Genomic DNA, 6,000 nt, shown 5'->3' with positions numbered 1-6,000 from the left:
AAAAATTGAAATGAACTGAAAAATTAAAATGTGTTTTGTCAACATAGAAAACTTCTGCCCTCTGAGAGACAACATTAAATCAATGAAAAGCGAGGCACGTGCAGGGAGAAAAAATATTTGCAACATATATACCTAATAATGGACCTGTATTCAGAATATATGAATAACTCTTATAGCTCAATAACAAAAAGTCAAACAGACCACTGACAGTACCAAATGCTGCCAAAGATGTAGAGCCACTGGAACTCTCATACCTTTCTGCTGGGAATGCAAAATAGTGCAGGGATTTTGGGAAAGGGTTTGGCAGTTTTAGATTGTTAAAATACACTTGTCATATGACCCAGAAAACTCACACTTATGTATTTACTCAAGGAATGAAAGCATTTGTTCACACAAAGGCATACGCAAATTTTTATAGCAGATATATTCCTAGTAGTCAAAAACTGAAAACAAAAACCTGAAAGTCCATCCACTAGTGAGTGGATAAACAAATTGTGGTACACCTAGAGATGAATAGTAGCAAAGAAACAAACTACTGATATATGCAGCATCATGGATGAATTTCAAAAACATTATGTCAAGTGATAAAACCATTCACAAAAGCCTACATGCTGTATGAACTTAATTTATAACACGACATTCTGGAAAAGGTGAAACTAGAAGGATGGAAATCAGACCAGTGGTTGCCAGGGATTTGGGTGGGACAGAAGACTGACTGCAAAAGGGCATAAGGAAATACTTTGGTGTGATGTTAAAGTTTCTATGTTGATTGTGGTGGTGGTTACGTGACTGAAGATATTTGTCAAAACTCATCAAATTGTGTACTTCGGTAGGATGAATTTTACTATATCCAAATTATACCTCAATAAACTGGACTCACAGAACGTAATAAGTCTAGTAATGGTGTTGAAAGAATAATAGACACTAAGTTATGTTTTAGGAATCCCAGAAAGTTTTGCCATTAGGAAATCCAACAATATAATTCCCTACAGCAACAAATTAAGGAAAAACTATGAAGTCATCAGTAAATGCCAAGAAAAGGTTTTGATACAATCAGTAGCTATTTCTAATTAAAACTTTAATTAAAATATTGAATGTACAAAAGAAACTCTTTCAAAGATATATCAGGAAACATGTATAAGAATATTCATAACAGAAAGCTGGAAAAAACCCAAATGACCATTAACTTGAGAATGAATACATAGTTTATGGTTTATTCACATAATGTACTATTATATGGCATTCAAAATGACTCACCGTTACACATAAGAATATGGATGAATCTTAGCAATAATATATGGAGTGAAAAATGTAGGTCCCCAAAGGTTACCAAAGAGTAACATGATAGGAAGGGAGGTAAGGTGGCAGTGTAGTAGGAAGACCCTAGGCTTGTTTAGTCCCTTGAACACAACTAGATAACTATAAAATCATTCTGAATACCCAAGAAATCGACCTGAGGACTGGCAGAACAAACTGCACAACTAGAGGGAGAAAAGAGGTCACACTGAGGAAGGTAGGAAGTGTGGAGACTTAGTTTAGGGGAGAAATAAATCACAGGTCCTGCAGTGGGGAGGGAGCCTTGGTGGTGGAGAAAAGCAGAAAGAAAGAGAGGAGTGCACAGGGGAATCCATAAGGAAAACACTTCCCTGAAGCCACTGGCTGGGAAAACAAGAGAGGTTGATTTTCGTGGGTTTTGCAACCAGTGGGACTTAAAGACTGGAGGTTTTTAAAGAATGTTTTATTTATTTAATTATTTTGGGGGGGAGGTGGGAGAAAGTTCACAGGAACAGGTGACAGGCAGAGACAGAGAGTGAAAACCCCAAGCCAGCTCCTTGCTCAGCGCGGGGCTCCACATGGGGCTCAATCTTGCGACTGTGAGATCATGACCTGAACTGAAATCAAGAGTTGGATGCTTAATTGACTGAGCCACCCAGACATCCCAAGACTGGAATTTTAAAGGTTGGTGAGCTTGGCTGGGATAGAGCCAGGGTGCTGCCCTACTTCCGGAGAGAAAGTAGGCAAGCAACTGGGGCAGGTGGCATGGAGGCAGAAATCTGAGCATCGCCTAGGGCACACAGTGGGAAGACTGTTCATTCTTCTTGGAGTGCATCTATGAAAGGTGGTATTCACAGAGACACCTCTCTGGGGACAAAAGAGCCTGTGGGCACCATTGCCCTCCTCCTGTCCCTTGGCATAGATGCAGAACCACCTGCTGAGAGTGGCTTGCCTGGACGCTGGCTGCCTAACCTGCTTGATGCAACTCCCATGCTCTTGCGCTCTGGTGTGACTGCCCTTCTTGGCCAAACTTGCCTCAATCCCAGCGCAGGGGGACCCTTCTCTAGAAACCCAGCAGAAACCCCTGCATGAACCATGTCTTCCAACCAGAGAGTTCTGCAAGCCTTCAGTTCTAGTTGAAGTAGCATCAGGTCTCATTTAACAAGCAAACCAGAGCCCATCCAGTTAAAACTTGCCACCTTTGGGCCAAGGTCCAAACAGTGCCCACTGTAAGCAAGGAGAGTCTCTGGAGATGATTGGCTTAAAGGATAGAGCAGCTAAAACATAGCAGCAGAGTATATGCAGCACACACCAGAGACACTCTCTGAAGCTCCAGGCCCTGACTGTTATATGGCATCTTCTTCATAAAGCCATTACTCTCAGGAGAAGGAAATAGAACAAGCTTTTCTAATACACAGAAGAAGACAGGGATGTAGACAAAATGACAAGATGGAGGAATTTATCCCAAATGAAACAATTAAGAAAAGGGCATGGCCAAAGATGTAATAGAAACAGATATAAGTAATATGCCTGATGGAGAATTTAAGGCAACAACCATAAAGATGCTTGCTGGGCTTGAAAAAAGCATGGAAGACTTCAGGGACATCCTTACCACAAAAGTGAATGAGTTAAAAAATAAGCAGTCAAAAATGAAAAATATAATAACTGATTATGAAACAGACTGGATGTAATGAACAGCAGACTGGAAGAAGTAGAGGAATGAATAAGTGATATAGAAGACAAAATAATGGAAAATAAGGAAGCTGAACAAAAGAGAGAAAGAAGAATGATAGAACATGAGAATAGACTTAGGGAACTCAATGACTCCATCAAATGTAGTAATGTTTATATCATAGGAGTCCCAGAAGAAGAGAGAGAAAAAGAAACAGAAAATTTGAGGAAATAATAGCTGAAAACTTCCCTGATCTGGGGAAGAAAACAGACATCCAGCTCCATGAGGCACAGAGAACTCCCATCAAAATCAACAAAAGCAGGCCAATACCCAGACATACTGTAATTAAATTTGCACAATACAGCAGTAAAGAAAAAAAATCCTAAAAGCAGCAAGACAAAAGAGTTCCATAACTTACACGGGAAGACCCATGAGGCTAACTGCAGATCTCTCAACAGAAACTTGTCAAGCCAGAGTTTATTCAACATGCTGAATGGGAATAATCTACAGCCAAGAATTCTCTATCCAGCAAGACTGTCATTCAGGATAGTGCTGGAAGGCGAGCTATCCAACCAGCTTGATGGCAGGGCCCGGGCGGTGGATGCATCGGGACTGCAGGGCAGCCCACCGACAGTGAAGCTTCTTGTACTCCTGCTTTTATGTAATTTGGCCTTAATAAAAGTACCTGGGGAATTGTCTGTTGGGGAATTGCCCTGGACAGCCCCCTGGGAAAAGAACTATTGGGGAAAGAAATAAGGTTCCACAAGGAAATTGTGCAGCCCTACATTTAGCCTTTGCCACCCCCTATAAAGACTCCTCTACCTAAAGGAAGGATAGCCTCATATATTTCTCAGCCAAGGAAGGAACAAATAGATTTGAAAGCCCACTCTGGCAACAAAGGAGTGTATCTATGGGCACAAGTTACTCCAACCCCTAGGCCCAATTGGCCCCCAGGAGGCATTCCAGATGATGACTGAACCTAGTCGGTTAAGGTACAGAATGGTTCATTAGTTCCTAGGTGCATTGCCTCTCTGAGAATGTATAAGGCGTGGGTTTCTAAGGCCCTCTTGGCCCCCTCCTGGCTCCTTGGACCGAGGCGAACACTTTTGTTCCTCAGGCCACAAATGGTTCAGAGAAACAACTAAGAGGTCATGTCCCTGTAACTGTTCCACTTGAGGTGTTGAGAGATAGATGACCTTTCATGAAAACAGCAAAGCAAATGTTTTATAGATTATAGATAAATGTAGATACATAATGAAAATAATGTAAGAAATTAATCAATAAGCAAAGGGCAGGAGGAAACGTTATGAGAAAATAACCATGTTATTCCTTAAAGGGTGATTACACATAGGAACATTTTTAGAATTAGGTAATGCTAGAAAACATAGATGATGTACGCTACAAGGAAATTGCTAACAAATATAATGCCACGTTTGCCACAATAAAGTGGCCAGTTCAACACACTGCTGTTGTCTGTGTCCATTTTAATTTTTATTTTATTTATTTATTTTTTTCACTTTTTCTCCGACGTCGTTCATCCTTTGGGAACCCCTAGATCTGCTGGAGCTGGACTCTGGCAGGATAGGAGGAGAGATAAAGAGTTTTCCAGACAAACAAAAACTAAAGGAGTTTGTGACTACTAAACCAGCCCTGCAAGAAATATTAAAGGGGACTCTGAGTGGAAAGGAAAGACCAAAAATGACAAAAGACAAGAAATGAACAGAAAAAATCTCCAGAAACAACCATAAAACAAGTAATAAAATGGCAATAAATACATATCTATCAATAATCATTCTCACTGTAAATGGACTAAACACTCCAATCAAGACATAAGGTGTCAGAATGAATAAAAAAACAAAAAACAAAAAACAAAAAAACCCAACAAGTCCCATCTATATGCTAGCTACAAGAGACTCATTTTAGACCTAAAGACACCTGCAGATTGAGAGTGAAGGGATGCAGAAACATTTATATGCAAATGGACATCAAAAGAAAGCTGGAGTAGCAATCCCTATAGCAGATAAACTAGATTTTAAAATAAAGACTGTATTAAGAGATGAAGTAGGACATTCTATCACAATTAAGGGGTCTAGCCATCAAGAAGATCTGACAATCGTAAATATGCCCCCAGCTTGAAAGCACCCAAATATATAAATCAATTAATAATAAACATAAAGAAACTCAGATGGCTTCATAGGCAAACTCTACCAAATATTTAAAGATTTAATACCTATTCTTCTCAAACTATTACAAAATATAGAAAAGGAAGGAAAACTTCCAAATTCATTCTATGAGGCCAGTATTACCTTGATGGCAAAACCAAAGACTCCACTAAAAAAGAGAACTATAGGCTAATGTCCCTGAGAAACATGGATACAAAAATTCTCAATAAAATACTAACAAATTGAATCCAAAAGTACATTAAAAGAAGCATTCACCATGATTAAGTGGAATTTATTCCTGGGCTGCAAGGGTGGTTCAATATTCACAAATCAATCAATGTGATATACCACATTAACAAAAGAAAGGATAAGAACCCTATGATCCTTTCAATAGATGCAGAAGAAGCATTTGACAAAGTACAACATCCATTCATGATAAAAACCCTCAACAAAGTAGGGTTAGAGGGAACACATCTCAATATAAAAAAGGCTGTATATGTACAACCCACAGCTAATATCATCCTCGATGGGGAAAAACTGAGAGCTTTTCCTCTATGGTCAGGAACTAGATAGGGATGCCCACTCTCACCACTGTTATTCAACATAGTACTGGAACTCTTAGCCTCAGCAATCAGACAACACAAAGAAATAAAAGGCATCCAAATCAGCAAGGAAGAAGTCAAACTTTCATTATTTGCAGATGGCATGATACTCTAAATAGAAAACCCAAAAGACTCCACCAAAAAATTGCTAAGATTTTCAGCAAAGTTGCTCAACACTCCACCCAAAAAATTGGATTCCACCCAAAACCCAAAAGACTCCACCAAAAAATTGCTAAGAATTCAGCAAAGTTGCAGGATACAAAATCAACATACAGAAATCAGTTGCATT

This window comes from Panthera tigris, chromosome D2, assembly GCF_018350195.1.
Source record: "Panthera tigris isolate Pti1 chromosome D2, P.tigris_Pti1_mat1.1, whole genome shotgun sequence".
NCBI lineage: Eukaryota > Metazoa > Chordata > Mammalia > Carnivora > Felidae > Panthera > Panthera tigris.
The sequence above is the reverse complement of the archived record's forward strand: the minus strand, read 5'-3'. Positions refer to the sequence as shown.